This window comes from Tiliqua scincoides, chromosome 4 (genome assembly GCF_035046505.1).
Source record: "Tiliqua scincoides isolate rTilSci1 chromosome 4, rTilSci1.hap2, whole genome shotgun sequence".
NCBI classification, from domain to species: Eukaryota; Metazoa; Chordata; class Lepidosauria; order Squamata; family Scincidae; genus Tiliqua; species Tiliqua scincoides.
Genome location: NC_089824.1, coordinates 18,257,407 through 18,274,900, shown reverse-complemented (window position 1 = coordinate 18,274,900; position 17,494 = coordinate 18,257,407). Strand labels below are relative to the sequence as shown.

Sequence of the window (17,494 nt, the reverse complement as noted above, 5' to 3'; positions counted from 1 at the left end):
CATCTTTGGGAGGAAGTGAGGGATCTGGAGGGACTGAAATTCCTGAAGGCCAGCTCACTCAAGGGTACCAGTTCGCTGTTCCTACCACTGACTGGGAGCTTGGGGGGGATTGAAAAAACTTATGCCTGTAGCTCTTTCAGAACACTCTCCCACCCCAGTTGTGGGAGATGGAAATGGGGAAATAGCACTATCAGCAGTTGGGCACAGGGTCTTTGCCCCTGCATGTGCCAAAATGATGTGTTTTTGCCTCTGGAAAGTGCACTGAGCAATAAAGTTGTGGTCTGCTGCAAGCCATACCAATGTGTCACTTGACTTATTTTTTTTCTGCCTGGCATCAGCCCCCACTGCAGGCACAACAATGTATCCTGACTCACCATGGAATGCCCCCGGGGGTGATGGTGAAGAGAAGGGGTAAGGCTTGTGTGCTCAGCCGGGCAGCAGCGTGTTCTACTTGATGGGTTGTCAGCGGCTGCTGTCCAAGAAAGGCACATTTTTCTCTTTCCAGAGCTCCAGAAAGGAATGTATCCTGTTACTGAAGCATTACATATCAAAAAAAATGACTAGACTCTGAAAGGTGCCAGAGAATGGAGCAGAGAGATGCCATGGAAATGCCACTGAGATTGCTGGCTCTCATTATCATGCCATACTGAAACCAACCAAGCTGTCTTTCAGGAGCACCCTTGAAAAATATGAGATTTTTGATATGGTAGCTGGAACAGTCAACTTAAGGCCTTTTCCCTAATTGACTGTTTGGATGATAACTGAATAACTGGTCAATTACCTGATTACGTCCTCACACACATGTATATTGTAGGCAATAGAGCAGTAAGAAATGTAGCTTTCAGGTGGAAGCAGATTTCCAAGTGAAAGCTTGTTATATGGAGAAGCCTAAGAAACATCTCATCTCAGTCAAGGAACCAATGTTGGAGTAACTGCTAGTTGCATGCAGACCAAATCTGTAAGAAAGTAACATAGGGTGCAACCCAAACCAACTTTCCAGCACTGAAGGAAGGGCAATGCAGCTCTGAGGAAAGGGAACAAACATTCCCTTACCTTGAAGAGGCCTCCATGACTGCCGCGCAACTACAGAACGCAGCACATGCCTCATTGGCACAGCTATGTCAGTGCTGGAAAGTTGTTTAGGATTTGGGCCATAGTTGCTTTTCACTTGACATTACTTATTTTGATCCATTAGTGGCAGCAATATGCTGCAATAAAAATAACATTTCACCAGTGAAAGCTTCAGCGGTAAAAAGCTCAATCCTACACATCTTTCTAGCAATGATGCAGCCATGCCAATGGGGCATGCCTCTTGAGGTGGGGGAATATTCACAGAGGCCTCCTCTATTTGTTCCCTCTCCTTGGGGTTGCATTGTGACTGCATCTGTGCTGGAAGGTTGGATAGGATTGGGCCCTGAGTCACCAGACTATTTGGCCCTCTTCACACATTGAATGCACATACAATAGGTGTATGGCAAATCCATGATTGACGATCTGTACATGTGTACAGTTATTCATACAGTACATTCAACTCTGAATGTTCAAGGAGTTCAGTCCCCATTGCACACAAACATGTGCACACATGTATGGACGGATACATGTATGCACCTTTACATGCCTGCAACATAATATATGGCTAACACTTTCATTATGCTCTTAGACTCTAAAGCAGTGGTTCCCAAATTTTTTAGAGACCCTACAGTGATTTTCAATTTTTTCCATCTCATGGCACACTGACATGGTGCTAAAATTATCAAGGTACACCATTGGTGTTTTGACAATTGACCCTCCCCCAATAAATGACCCTCCCCCAAACTCCCATGACACACCTGTGAACTAGTCACTGCACACCAATGCCATGGCACAAGGGTTGAAAATCATTGCCTTAGAGGCTGCTACCTGATTTACAGTTTAAATGCCAAGGGATGTGGTTATAATAGTGATTGGGCAGCAGTATTCCTCCCCTGACTAACAACTTGTTTAACCCTCAATGCGCATAATCTGCCCTGTCAGTTTCACAAACCACCAAAAATTGAGTCATGATACACTGGTGGGTCCCAGACCCATAGTTTGAGAACTGCTGCTCTAGGCTGTAGGATCCCCTGTTTAAATGCCATCTTGTTCTGGACCTCACTGAGGCAACCTACTACTTCAGTCTCACCTTCACTTCTCCATCTGTAATCCATAGATGACAATGCTAGCCTACTTTATTTTTCGCATTTGTATGTCACCTTTACTCCAAGGACCTCACAGGATTGTGGTCAGACTTTATGAGATAATGCATGTGAAGTGTTTTGAGCACTTAAGGAAATTGTTGCTGTTGTTAAGTTATGTGAGGCTGATGGGATGCATTTGTCTTGTAGGGTAATATGTGCATGCCTGCCTGATCCCTCTTAATCACTACCAAATACCTTATAGAGGTCAATTAACATGAATTGTTTTTTTTAAAAACCAAGTCCCACTGAATGAAAATTTTGCCACTTGCTATGGGTTGTGAAGCCACTCAAAATCACCCAAAACATGTTGTCATATTCCTGTCCCTTTCTTTCAAATGGGGAAGACATTTGCATAGCCTGGAGTAATTGATTTCCCTTGTATTCAGACTTCATAAAACAACTGGCAATCATTTTTCCCGTCTGATGAATGCTTGTCATTTTATTAGAACGTGAAATGTATTATCAAAAAGCAGAAGACTGCCTCTTCCCACACAGGAGACATACTTTCAAAGCATAATGTTTGACCTTTATCAATTCATCATGTTCATTTTATTCAGTGGCATAGCTAGAGGGGGTGCAAAGCGTTAAGTTTTGCAGGGAGGCTCACCGCAGCATGCTAGCAGCCCCTTCCCCTCCCCTTCTGAGCCGTTCCATGCAATGGAGCAAAACTCCTCCTACATACGCCTCTGTTTTGCTCCGACCACCTCCCACTCGAAGGAGAAGAGCTGTTTGCATGCTGCGATGACGTTGCTTGCATGCTGTGGTAAAAAACTTAGTGCTTTGCACCCCCTCTAGCTACGTAGCTATGCCACTGATTTTATAGGTCTGATGGTGGATTGTTTGCATCACAGAGAGAGATTCATGCCTACATAATTCTGAAATACATCCAAAAATTTGTTTTGGAAAACAGGCACATAAACGACAGTGAGGCTATTGACCCCTCGAATGCCAAGCTGGACAGACCAGTTCACAACCTGAACAGGTATCATACCTTATTTGTAAACATCCCACTTAGGGCCTTCATGAGGGAATCACAGCAAGATGCTAAGATGTCCCTCAACAGAGCTAAGTCATTGCTATTCATCAGGAGTGTGCTCCGCTTTTGTTGAATCGGCTGCTTAGCCCGGCTAAAACAGATGCCTGCATTTCTGCAGCTGCTTAATTACAGCACACTGTCGACAAGGCTCCTACCAGCCATCCAGTTGGTGAGATGTACGCGTTCTGTCCTTTGAGGGTATAAACAGGCTGATTGCAATGACTGCGGGACTACTGGAAAAGGTCACAACACATTTTCAAATGCAACCAATTAAGGTAGGCTGAAAGATTCGGCTAAGAACCCAAAGAAGCCGCAGTGAATCCCAGATGTTGTCAGTTCTGGGCAATCCTCGCGGTTCAGTCATTTGTGTCCCCGTGAACAGTAATATGCCGGAGTTTAAATACCAGCAATTCAAGCTTATTTGTTAGCTAATTCAGACTGATTCCCTGATGTGTGTGGAAATGACATCAGTTAAGCATATCACAAGCCGCCAGCCCAGCAAACGAAACAACTGTGCTGTTCAGTTTGAACTGACAAATAACATAGTCTCCCGGTATTACGCTCAGGCAAATTCCTGTGAGCCAAGGCATGAATGGCCACCTCACTTACTGATGATATGATCAGCACTAGATGGGGAGGGAGGACTCAGCCTCTCAAACCTGATTCACACATTCACCTGAGATAACCTACAATAGTGTGTTAGAAGAGCTGCATGTAGCCTGCAGTATGAACTACCCCCAACCTCATACTTGTCATACTTGGTTGCTACTCTTTACTCTCACAAAAAGTGACATAATAGTTTGGAAACTGGAGCAGAGGTTTTCACTAGGATTTGTATCAGCTGGTGCAGGAGGCCAGCACGTCAGCCCCATGGTGGACCTCCTCCCAAGCAGTGGGTGGGTCAACACCCCGGGCTGTGGGTGTAGTGATGTACCCTCACCTTACCCCCACTGGCTCTTTGCTTATAATTTTTGGTAGCATAATCTCAATGCAGTTTGTTTCATTTCATTCCGCATGAAATTATACATAGATTGGTATATAGATGATGGCATTATTCAAAAATGCCAAGATTTTAAAAATTTTGGCCAGTAGTGGTTCACACCCCCCCCGCCGCCCATGTGCATCATCCATTGCGGTCCACACCCCACACCACTTCACTGGAGCAACAGAATACTATGGAGACTGGAGCATGGAGCAATTAACCATTCTTGTGGAGGACCCATTCAAACCACAGACTATAGGCCATTTCAGACACTATGGCCCAAATCCTAACCAACTTTCCAGCACTGGCATAGCTGTGCCAATGCGACATGTGCTGCACCCTGCAGTTGGGTGTCACTCACGGAGGCCTCCTCAAAGTAAGGGAATGCTTGTTCCCTTACCTCGGAGCTGCATTTTCCTTATGTCAGTGCTGGAAAGTGGGTTAGGATTGTGCCCTATGTCGACTGGCCCCTCCACACTGCACCATGTGTGCGCGGTCTCCTCCCATCCAATGCGTCATTCTGATACCGTATAATCATAATTGGATGAATGCATTCCGTTGTCATTAAAAAAATATATATAGCATCTCCCAGCACAGATACCATGAAGTGCTGTGGGCTGCTACTCAGACTGCCCAACCACCTAGGTAAGCCTGGCTACCGTCTCCATTTATGAATGGGTTTCTGAATTATGAATGAGTGCACCACCCCAGGAGACTCTGAAAGAAGTCCATTCACTGATGCAGCCATTCATATGGAACAAAAGGACAACAGAAAGACCATTAGCATGCTCCTGCGCACTAAACAGAGATTGCTTCATCCCAACTTGTGCAAACCGAGAAAGGTTTTGGACCTCTGATTGGTGTTTGCACTTGGGCAGGATCTGATCTTGGAATGGGTATGTGTGCGCCTGACCGAACTCAGCTGGCCAGCATCCCTGCCTGCCCACTCCTGGATCTAGTCTGAGATTAGCTGGTCGCTCATTGAGGGCTGGGTAGGAAATTTTTGCTAATATCCTGATTGGCCTTGGACTGGTAGTTTTTTAATTTTTTTTGGTCTACCCTAGCCTGGCAAGGGTGGTATGGTTGTTTAGGTAGGGCACTGTTACAGTTAATTTATTACTGGTCACTTTAGCAGGAGTCGTGCAAGGTAGGTTAGGTAAGGTTTTTTCTTGATGTCCAATCTGAAGCAGCAAGGTCATGGGGTGAGCCAGGACCACTCTAATGATGTCTATCTGGATCAACCGGGATGGTTGGCAAGCTGCTTGACTGAACTTGCAGAAGCTCAGCAAGGCTTGTCCTGTGGGCTTAGCAGTTCAGCTGTCTTGACCCTTCAGGGGTGACTATGAATGGCTGGTTCAGTTTCTGACTGAGCAGGGCCTGGAGTCAGATACTATCCTCAATGAGATTCATGGGGGAGGCAGACAGCTAGGGCCGTGTGTCGTCCCCCCCGTTTAATATCCTGCATGTTGGGTGGTGGGCCTTTTAGTTAGCCCTGCTGCACTGTTTGTAATTTCAATAAAGTGGCCCATTATAAATTCAAAGCCTCTGTCTGGTGTCATTATTGGGGGGTGCACAGGTAACTCAGCTTAGTGACACTCTCTGATTGGCAACCTTCAGTCTCGAAAGACTATGGCAGAAGCCTACAGCACCCGGTATTCCCAGGAGGTCTCCCATCCAAGTACTAACCAGGCCTGACCCTGCTTAGCTTCCAAGATCAGATAAGATCAGGCATGTGCAGGGTAACAGTTGCACTCTGTTGTCACATTTTTTAGTTGCATCATTTTAAAGTCACATTTCCATTAGGAAACCCAATGCACTACTTATTCATTTGTATTTCTTTTGCCATTGCAGTTGATTCCTTTAAAAAAAAAGAAGAAGTGTATTTACAGTATTTAAAATGCCTGCCCTACCATTTGGCTCCAAGAGTCCTCAAGGAGTTTTTTTTTTTTTTTTTTTTTTCCTCACTGGTTGGCCTTTTCCCTCTCCTTCATACACACAACACAAGAAATAATTGCTCTATTGCTCAAAACTGCTCTTTTCTTAGGGTTTCTAAGTGGCTAGTATGTCTTTTTCTCTTTTGAAAGACTAAAAAGAATAAATGACTACGCTTCTCCACCATTACTCTCTCCTGGGATCTCTTTCACGAGCTAATGTGTTTTTCTTTCAAAAACACACACCGACATGCAATGAAATTGCCCCACTGGTCAGTTGTTGCTCTCTCCTATGGTCCTTGTTCATTGACTAATGTTTTTCTCCCCGAAAGCTATCACAGTGCTGAACTGAAACCAGACTTGGATTCTCAAAGTAGCTTATTTCCCTTATTAGAGGAAATAAGGGAACAATAGCCATCTGGTTAATAATCTCCCTAGCTATCTTTATTTGCAAAAAAAAAATGTAGTACATGGATCTGGGCTTCTAACAGAAATAGAGTTTGAACAGTACCAGCTGCACAACAGAAAGTGGCTGCAAATTATTTTCCTTGCATGCTTTTCTAAGGGCCCTAGCCGATGCATGTCTACTCAGAAGTAGTCAGTGGTACTTACTCCCAGGTAAGCATGGATTGGATTGCAGTGTAAGATGTACAGTGGGCCCACTAGATCCATAGAGGTTCACTTCTGGATACCCAAATCCACAAATGTTCAAGTTTGCAGAAGTCATGCTGACAAAATGGTGTAAATTTGCACAAATTGCATACATTGCCTATAGAATATGTAAATTGCCTAACAGCACAGTCCTAAGCATGTCTTCTCAGACATTAGTCCCATTGACTGTGGCAAGGGTATTGTAGGCTAAGTATTGGAAGATTCCAGATGTACCTTCAGTTGAAGAATGGTGGGTAAAGATAAAGGACTTAGATGAAATGGACAAACTTACAATTTTTCTTAAAGAGCAATCAGGAAAGACTTTTATGGACAATTGGAATCTATTCATGGACTTCCTGCACGTGAAGCGGAAAATTGGTCTAATGAATTATGAATTTGACAAGTAGATGATAGATATAGATACAAATCTTCTGGCCATCATCTCTTAATGACATCACTTCCTGCTTAATGATGTCACTTTCAGCCCTCAGCAGGCACCATGAAAGCAGTGGCGAGTTTTAAGCTGAGGTTGGGATAGCCACCTGTAGCAGTTGCCTACATTGAACAAGGCACTGAATTAAATGCCTTCAAAGTTGCTTCTATCTCTAACATGGCAATGGAAGAAGACCTAAATATTAAGACCAAAAATAAGCAAGTGAAATGCAGAGAGCTCACCTTATCATCTTGACTCTCACCCAGCTCCTCACTTCCACCTCTTACTCAGCAGCTACCTACGGCTCAGGCTCAATAGCAAGTGATTCTGATGTGTTCTCTCCAAGAAGGTTTGATGGGTCCCAATCTTGTTTTCTTTTCTACACCAGGTGATGACCTCCTTATTTGCTCAGGCTAATTAGAGTTGTAGTTTTTAATTTGTTTTTAATCTTGTTGTGATGTGGGTTTATCTTCCCTGGCTCTTCTCTGGTATTTTTAGATCACTGTTAGCACTCTGAGAGCCTCAAGCCTGAGAGTGGCAAAGAAGTTCTCCAAATAAATACACATGAAAAGGTCTCCCTTTAATCCCTTTCTGCTGAGCATGAGCAGACACAAGGTATCTGTCAGAGTTCTCTCTTCACTGAGCTCCAAATGGCTGTTTGTCTTCCTTCGGGTTTGTCTGTAGAAGGAAATAGCTGAAATTGCCAATGCTTCTGTTGTGGTTCACCCAGAAAAGGAGCAGGTGAAAGAAGACTTCATTTGTATGGGAGCCATCACAAAAGTCTAGTTAATGCAGTAATACTGTTTTCCCCACATTTTTAAGTTGTATTATTTCATTGTATGTGACATTGACTGACATCTCGCTGGCTTTTCCCCCTGCTTTGATCTCAGAAGCACTTGGTCTTTTCTGAGAATTTGTAATGTCAGTAGAATGGGAATTGCTGTTTGGGGACATAGCGGTTTGATTTTTGAAAGGAGGTCAAAAAGCATCAGAGTTCATAGAAGTGAACATTGATATCTAGAGCATCCACAGATGAACAGATAATCACGTCATTTTTTTTTTCCTTTCAGAAATTGCAAGGAAGAGAGGAGGTGCATAAAGTAAAAAGGTATTGTGTTCAAGAGTTAAAAAGTATACCTTAAGCTTTGACTCTCAGATTAATAGGACATAACAAAATACCCTATAACCTGACCTGTTAAACTTAGTTCAACCATGTGATGGTCCCCAAGGAATGATCTGGGGCTATCACAAAAGTTGCAATGGCCTGCACTGAGGGAGTAGCAGTGTTTTTCCAGGCTGTCAGTAATCATCACAACATTTATATGGTGGTTTCCTGAGTCTGTAAAGTGCTTCACATGAACTATCTCAATGTAATCCTTACAACACCATGTAAGGCAAATATTATTATTATTATTATTATTATTATTATTATTATTATTATTATTATTATTATTATTATTATTCTGATATTGTACTTGGGGACTGGCTTGCCTAAGGTCATCTGCTGAGTAAATGAGTCAAATCCTGATTTGTTAATATGTGGAGGTACCAGATCACATGCTTTCAGATTAGCTCAGAGTTGACACCAGGCAGGGGAGGGGTGCTGGACACCACATAACTGACCCATTCCTTCTGTGTTTGTTTGTTTGTTTTTTTTGTATTGACACAAATGGCATGGGCTTGGTGTGTAAGATTTGGGTAGTGGGGTTGCAGTGGTTGGCAACCTTCAGTCTCGAAAGACTATGGTATAAGCCTACAGCACCTGGTATTCCTAGGCGGTCTCCCATCCAAGTATTAACCAGGCCTGACCCTGCTTAGCTTCCAAGATCAGACAAGATTGGGCATGTGCAGGGGTTGCAGTGCTTTCTCACAATGAAATCTGGAAACTGTCATTCAGATCCAGTGCTGGCCCAAGACCGCCTTGTGCATGAGCCATGGCAAAAACTGTGTGTCGTCGTCCCCTTTATCTGCTGATGTGCCAGTTTCCTCTTCAACATTCAAGCCCACTGCTCTTCTCCATACTTCCTTTCTTTTTTCCAATCCAGGGAGTGGAGGGAGGAGAAGGATCGGTTAAGCCAGCTGAGGTGAGCACCCTGCTAATTTGCTGCCGCAGAGTTGCACAATGAAGCTACCAGTGCATTACAGTAACATAGGGATTACCAACCTGGTTCCCTTGACAATGTGGAGGCATTTGCCTGCCCAGTCAGAAGAAATCAGGGTAATGACTTTAGACATCATCAAATAGCCATATTTGACCTTAACGCATGGTGATCAAATATTATTGAATAAGCGACATACTGGGACAATGAGCATAGACTACAAAATCCCAAGACCACAAAGATAGGCGGGCTTTAAAAAATGTTTTCCACATCTTGTGATACACTACTTTTCATTTGAGATATGTTTTGAGTGCACACATTTGGTCCAGCCCCCCTCATATAATCCTTCTCCATGTATTTGATTCTTGGGGTCCTTGAATGTTAAGGGGACAGCTCCACTACCGATATCTAATAGAGAATTCTTAGCACTTCACCAAATACTATTTCATGTTATTCTTTGGGAGCTGCCATGACTGTTAAAGAGTTACAGAGCAAACACAAATTTACAATGCAGCTGGGGCCTAAGTGTTAGAGGCGGAGACAGACAGTTTTTAGCAGAGTTTATTTTATTTCTTAATACAGAAGTCTGAGAATGATAAAAACAGAATGTACAATTCAGTGCCTTTTAATCCAATAAAAGAACACCCAAGAATAAAACAGTGATAAAACTCACTATAAAACCTCTAGGAATAAAACCTCAATACCAATTAAAAGAAATCAGACTGCAGAAGTTTCCATTACCTCCAGGAAGCCAAGAGGGACAGGAATTATGTAGCATGACTGAAGTATCCCTACCCGTGGTCTGTACATGTTGATTTCTTCTGTCCCGCTGATGTCGTCCATCAAACAAGCGTGGAAGGTTTTTGAAGCACTCCCAAAGCTTGCGGAAGTTGTGAACCGAGCAGATACTGTGACAAATGAGTAGATTGAAAGAATGATCTTTCTATCATGCCATACCAATTCAACACTCTAGGGAGGCGAAACCAGGCACTATAATCCATCTCCAACAACAGATACACTATAAGAAGGCATTTTCCAGCTAGGGTTGAGCTGAAATGGGCCCTCAATTTTGTTGCCCTGTTCTCTGGCAGGGAAGGTGGGGGAGTCCCTTTAGAGCAGCGATTTTCAACCAGTAAGCCATGGCACACTGATATGCCATGAAAGGTCTGAAGGTGTGCCATGGGAATTTGGAGTACTCTGAAAATCGCTGAAAAACTCTTCTGAGTTCTGCAGCTCTGTTTCTAGGGCAAATGTCTGCAGTAATGAATTGTCTGTCCCTCTTCCTCTGACAGCACGATTGTTACTAAAGACAGTTGCCGTAGAAATAGAGCCACAGAACCTGGAAGGGTCTCCCAGAAGTGACATCATAAGAGGCGAAGACCATAGAGAAGAATTGAGGTCAGTGGGCATAGTATAGTAGTATTGGCAACCTTCAGTCTCGAAAGACTATGGTATCGTGCTCTGAAAGGTGGTTCTGGCACAGCGTCTAGTGTGGCTGAAAAGGCCAATTCGGGAGTGACAATCCCTTCCACACCGGGAGCAAGAGCAGTCTGTCCCTGGTCTGTCTCCCTGGCTATGGGCCTTCCTTCTTTGCCTCCTAGCCTCAGACTGTTGGCAAAGTGTCTCTTCAAACTGGGAAAGGCCATGCTGCACAGCCTGCCTCCAAGCGGGCCGCTCAGAGGCCAGGGTTTCCCACTTGTTGAGGTCCATCCCTAAGGCCTTCAGATCCCTCTTGCAGATGTCCTTGTATCGCAGCTGTGGTCTACCTGTAGGGCGCTTTCCTTGCATGAGTTCTCCATAGAGGAGATCCTTTGGGATCCGGCCATCATCCATTCTCACGACATGACCAAGCCAACGCAGGCGTCTCTGTTTCAGCAGTGAATACATGCTAGGGATTCCAGCACGTTCCAGGACTGTGTTGTTTGGAACTTTGTCCTACCAGGTGATGCCGAGGATGCGTCGGAGGCAGCGCATGTGGAAAGCGCTCAGTTTCCTCTCCTGTTGTGAGCGAAGAGTCCATGACTCGCTGCAGTACAGAAGTGTACTCAGGACGCAAGCTCTGTAGACCTGGATCTTGGTATGGTCCGTCAGCTTCTTGTTGGACCAGACTCTCTTTGTGAGTCTGGAAAACGTGGTAGCTGCTTTACCGATGCGCTTGTTTAGCTCGGTATCGAGAGAAAGAGTGTCGGAGATCGTTGAGCCAAGGTACACAAAGTCATGGACAACCTCCAGTTCATGCTCAGAGATTGTAATGCAGGGAGGTGAGTCCACATCCTGAACCATGACCTGTGTTTTCTTCAGGCTGATTGTCAGTCCAAAATCTTGGCAGGCCTTGCTAAAACGATCCATGAGCTGCTGGAGATCTTTGGCAGAGTGGGTAGTGACAGCTGCATCGTCGGCAAAGAGGAAGTCACGCAGACATTTCATCTGGACTTTGGATTTTGCTCTCAGTCTGGAGAGGTTGAAGAGCTTTCCGTCTGATCTGGTCCGGAGATAGATGCCTTCAGTGGGCATAAGAACATAAGAACAGCCCCGTTGGATCAGGCCATAGGCCCATCTAGTCCAGCTTCCTGTATCTCACAGTGGCCACCAAATGCCCCAGGGAGCACACAAGACACCAAGAGACCTGCATCCTGGTGCCCTCCCTTGCATCTGGCATTCTGGCATAAACCATTTCTAAAATCAGGAGGCTGCACATACACATCATGGCTTGTAACCTGTGATGGATTTTTCCTCCAGAAATTTGTCCAATTCCCTTTTAAATGCATCTAGGCCTGATGCCATCACCGCATCCTGTGGCAAGGCATTCCACAGATTAACTACACGCTGAGTAAATAAATATTTTCTTTTGTCTGTCCTAACTCTCCCAACACTCACTATAGGAAGGAAAAACAGTAAAAAAAAAAATGCCACTTTAGAGACTTTCAAGGAAGAACCCTAGCTGAAAAAAATGAGTTACTGCATTGTATTTATCCAGAATTCAGTATGGCATTAACTGACAACTTCAGAGGAAAAATGGGTCACTTCTGGAAGGAGTAATGGGACATCTAACACAAGGCAGGTGGCAGTGAAAAATTATGAACCGGGGACAATCCCAGGGGACCATTTTGTCTCCTGACCCACCAACAACAAGCAGGAAATTCTTTGAGCTCAGCCTTACTCACAGCTCCCGCTTCAGCTGTGCTGCAAGATTCCCACTGCAAGTGAAGTGACAGACAAATGTATGCCATCTAATCTAATGCTGGTTTGACCTGTCAGTCTTCACCCTCCTAGCCCACAGGCTTCCTTCTTTGGTGCTTCCTGCTTATCCTCCATCAAGGGAAAAGCCAGCACAGCACCCTGGAGGCAGGTGCTTGTGGGAGGATTTTCCCCATTTCAGGTATCTGCTGCAGGAGGAGGAGGTGATGGCAGTGAGTGATGGAAGGATGGTGTGGGCAGGGATGCAAACACTTGTCTGTCAGTTCTGTCGCAAAGGTACATTCGCAGTTCATTTGTAGTGAGGGGGAAACGTTTTTACATGTTAAGTCTCTCTTCTTTTGGTTGGCAACCTTCAGTCCCGAAAGACTATGGTATAAGCCTACAGCACCCGGTATTCCCAGGCAGTCTCCCATCCAAGTACTAACAAGGCCTGACCCTGCTTAGCTTCCGAGATCAGACGAGATCAGGCATGTGCAGGGTAACAGTTGCTGCAATAAAGCAGCTACGAAGAAAACACACACCAATGATACCAAGTCATGGACACTCTTCTGGGCAAGAACCAATTGCTTGACATGCTTGTTACCCTGTTTTTATATTTATCTAAATTAGATGTCTGTTTCAGCGTACAGCATATGTCTCCTTGATTGCTCAGGAGGCCTGGCCTGTACCTCAATTACTGCACTGCTCTCAGCTGGGATTATGTTGACGTTGGTGAGCAGAGGCCAAGGTTGAAGGCACTTCTTGTGTGTTCACTAACACCTTTGTTCACTTCAAAGTAGGATGCTCCCAGGATGTGACCTTGTTCACAGTTCAGATCGGCTGAACAAGCAAGGCACAGCTAGTCATGGATCCTTCCTCCAAAGGCAAGGTTTCTCCTAAGCCAGTCAGCTACAGTGGGGAGAAGTTTGAAGAACCGAAGTTTGGCCCTCTCTTATGGCCTGTGGGATCTGGTACTTTCGTGCCTTCAGCCCAAGATAACTCCCATGAGGCCGGTCTGGGTCATGTTCGCCTGGTGTGCACCCAGCATCATATGCATGTGTTGAACCATACTAGATCAGCCTCGACAAGCTTGTTTGAAATGAACAGAAGCTCTCCTTATAGAACTTCCATTCATTTCAATTAGGTTTATGCAGAAGGAGCTCCCTGTGGATCATGACATAGCCAGCTGCGACACCCTCCTATGCTGTAAACAAAGTGCATAGCTCCTGGAAATAAGTGGTGCTGACATCCTTATCAGTTACTTCTGGGTTTATAGTCTCTCAGCGGAGCTTCAAACAGCAGTAAAAGGCTCAGGGCAGGTGGAAGGGCTTTTCAAAACAAGCGAAAACCATGTGCTGGAGCTGCAATGCAAAAACCATGTGCTACTGTTGTTTGATGTTCTGTTGTGGTGTTGATGCTAGCCGAACAACAGGCTGCAGTGCCCCCGGGGAGTGCCTTGCGATGTCCCGGGGTGTCACAATGCACCATTTTGGAACCCCTGCCTTAGTGCTTAGCCCTTTCCAGCACTGACATAAGGGCAATGCAGCTCTGAGGTAAGGGAACAAACATTCCCTTACTTGGAGGAGGCCTCCGTGAGTGACATCCAACTGCAGGATGCAGCACACATCCCATTGGCACCTCTATGCCAGTGCTGGAAAGCACTGATATAAGGGGTTAGGATTGCACCCTCAGTCTCTCTACACATTTACTTCAAGTGGAGATCTGGAGGAGGCAGAGGGTCAGGTCCTCTTGTGATGCCTCAAATGTTGGCACAGTCCCTCTGGTCACGCCCCAACATCTACACATTTAGCTGCATGTGTGAACAAGGCCCCCCACGCTGTGCGGACGTTGTGGCATGGCCAATGGAAACACATAGATGGTGGTGATTTGACCAGTGGTACAGTCCTGCTTCCTCCTCCGCCCATTCAGTGAGCAAGTAAATGCGGCTCTTGTTGCTGCAGAAATCACAATAAGGGGCATGTTTTTTCATGGAACACAAACATGCCGCTGCAGGGGCCCATCACAGGGCTACCAGATTTGAATTGCATGGCAGGATTCTACGAGAAACTGTCATCACTATGGCAGGTGGTAACTAACAAGCCCTTTCACAATCTTCCTCCTTCAGGATTAATGTCAAAGTAGAAAAGACTAATTCATTCTTCTTTGCCATCTACCTTGCTACAGGCTATGGCAAGCTGTTATTTTGCAGAAAGCCGCATTCAGCGCTCTGAGAAGCTCACATACTTGTAGTGTTGACAGCAGAAGGCAGTGCCGTGGCCTAGATGTGAAAAGAGAGTTCTAAAATGTGTACATCCTCCAACCAACTTGTTTTCTATGCAACTGGTATGTACCGCTTCAGGCAGCGTTCGCAGAGCACTTACAAAAACTACTTAAAGATTAACTGTTGTCTCCTCTCCCAATGGAACAATTAACACTAGATTGCCCTCAAGTCCCTCCGTTACACTGATAGCTAAGGCAAGTACAGAGCTCACAAAGACTGAACTATAAATAGAAAAAGAGGGGCAAATAGAAGACTGAAAGCAGAGCATTGCTCTAACATTTGTTGCTGCAACCAGAAACTCCATCTTATGGCAGCCACTTAGCAGGGGGGAAAAAAATCCTTCAAACTTCGTATTGTCTGAATCACACAAATGATAATCCAGGCACCACATACACAGGCCTACAAAATTGAGGGTCAGAAAAGTTTTTCCCAAACTTTATGGTGGTTTGATATGAATTTGGGGTGCCGATTCCAAAAATGGCATCCGTTTTGCCCTATCACGTCTAGTTTTGGAGACACGGCATAGCCTCTTTAGTGAATGGTTCAAGCAGCTTCCTCATGAGGAAGCCATGGTGTCAGCTTCCTCATGAGGAAGCTGCTTGAACCATTCACTAAAGCATGCATCTTATCAGATAGCATGGAATAAACTTCCTGTGGGATTAGGTCACCTATTTTGCTATAGCACAGTTAACAGGCAAAAATGGATGAGAACAACAATTTTGTACAAAAATTCCACCTGCTTATTATATACAAGTACGCGCATCGGTCAACAACCCACCACGTACACAATGGTGGAACTGCGATTTCCAAACTGTGGGTCACGACCTGCCAATAAGTTGAAACCCAATGTTTGGCAGGTCATGGCAGGCCGTGGCACTGATTCTTAGTGGCTCATGGAGCCTGTGGTACTGCAAGGCTTTCTGGGGAGCTGCTCAGCCACCACGGCCACTGAGGATTGCACAGTAACAAACTCAATAACTTGTGTCGGAGAAGATATCGCGTGCCCTCATAATTGAAATCAGGGAGGCAGTGGCTTACATCCATGAATTCATTGCCTTTTTAATTACTAGCCCCATTATACTCAGAGAAAGTAGCTTCTGAGTAATCATGTCTAGGAGCAGACTGTTGAAGGGGACCCTTTAGTAAGGGCCAGTAAGCAGCAGTTCTGAATCATTCTTGAATGTGATACTAATCCAAAGTCTAGAAAGCAGTGCTTCACACTTCAGAAAAAAACTTTTCCAGAGGAAACCTTATTTCATTATTGTCATGGAGGTGGGGGGGGGAGGGATTTCCCAGCGACCAGCTGCTGCTCCACAGCAGTGATGCCTAATGCCCAGCACTCACTCCCTTCCCATTCCCAGGCCTCCAATTGGTATACCCTGAAACTTGGTGGGACAAGACCTGGTAGATCTGCTCACTGCCACCAGCCCAAGAATCTGGTTCCCAGAGGGGCTCCTTGGGCAAAACCCTTCCCAAGAAGGCTCAGCAAGGTTGTTAGCTGGTCTCACTCTGCTAGAAATCGCTGCAGAGTGGAGAGGTTGACCATCCACTGATCCAGAACAGGCAGGGGTTTTGACAAAAAGGTTTTATTTACTGACGAGGAAAACAATTTGAACAAGCTTGCGATGCAATGAATGAACTTCCCCTTAATTGGGGTGGGCTGGATCCCACTCCAGTTAGGGAAGGACAAACTCAAAGTAAACAAAGGGCACACTCCTAACCAGGTCTACTTAGAAGTAAGTCCTATTTTGTTCAATGGGGCTTACTCTCAGGACAGTGTGGTTAAGATTGCAGCCAAAGCCTGACACAACTAGCTTCTGTTGGATCCCTTCTAGCTTTTCCCTGGGGCTCTGCTCAGCAACTTTGCTTCCCAGAGGTTCCTGCCCAGTTTCGAGCCTGCAGCAGAATAAGATTGAGAAAGAGAGAGCCTCACTCTGACCCAGAGACTTCCCATTGGCCCTACCTCTCCACCCTCCAATTGGCTGGCCCCCCATTTTGAAACTGGGGGATCTTGGTCATTGGAGGGACTCAGAGGGAAAATCCTTAACAGAACCCGCTACTCTTTATCGCAATTATCCAATTCCTGTTGTGATTTTTAAATATATAGTTTAATAGGCCCTTGCTTTATTTTGAAGTCACAGAAAGCACATGTACAAATCTGATTTTCAAAGACTTAAATGGATTTATAGTGTGAATATGAAATTAGTCGCTATATTGTTCTCCTTTAATGCAATAGGAAAAACTTCATTAACCCAAACAGCCGACACCAACACAAAGATCATTGCTGTTAAACAATTACATTTAATGGCATCCAGAACAACACTGTGTTAAGTGCTAGATTCAGACAATAAGAAACAACACCACATGGGGCATTCTAGTAAATTCCAGCTAAATAATTAAGGCATTGAGGCTTTGTAAAACCGAAAAAATATCTCGTTACCAACAGAAACAGTTGATGATAAAATGAATATTTAACAGACTGTGCTGCAATCCTGTACCCAGTGGTTCCCAAACTGTGGGTTGCCACCCACCATTGAGCATGTAAACTGGGCCATTCCCCCTTAAGGCCAGCGGACCAAGAATAGGGTCCCCAACAGCACCACAGCGATCACGGTGCCACAAGGTCCCAGCAATATTTGAGTGAAACTGGGAGGCTGATGAAGCATCCGTGAGGGTCCTGGAGGCTCG

At 45.0% G+C, this 17,494-nt stretch overlaps 2 pseudogenes; both read right to left on the bottom strand.

Annotated features, from left to right (window-relative positions):
* Positions 1-5,871: 5,871 nt before the first annotated feature.
* LOC136650108 (5S ribosomal RNA) lies at positions 5,872-5,988 on the bottom strand (annotated as a pseudogene).
* Positions 5,989-12,922: 6,934 nt separating this feature from the next.
* LOC136650194 (5S ribosomal RNA) lies at positions 12,923-13,042 on the bottom strand (annotated as a pseudogene).
* Positions 13,043-17,494: the final 4,452 nt, after the last annotated feature.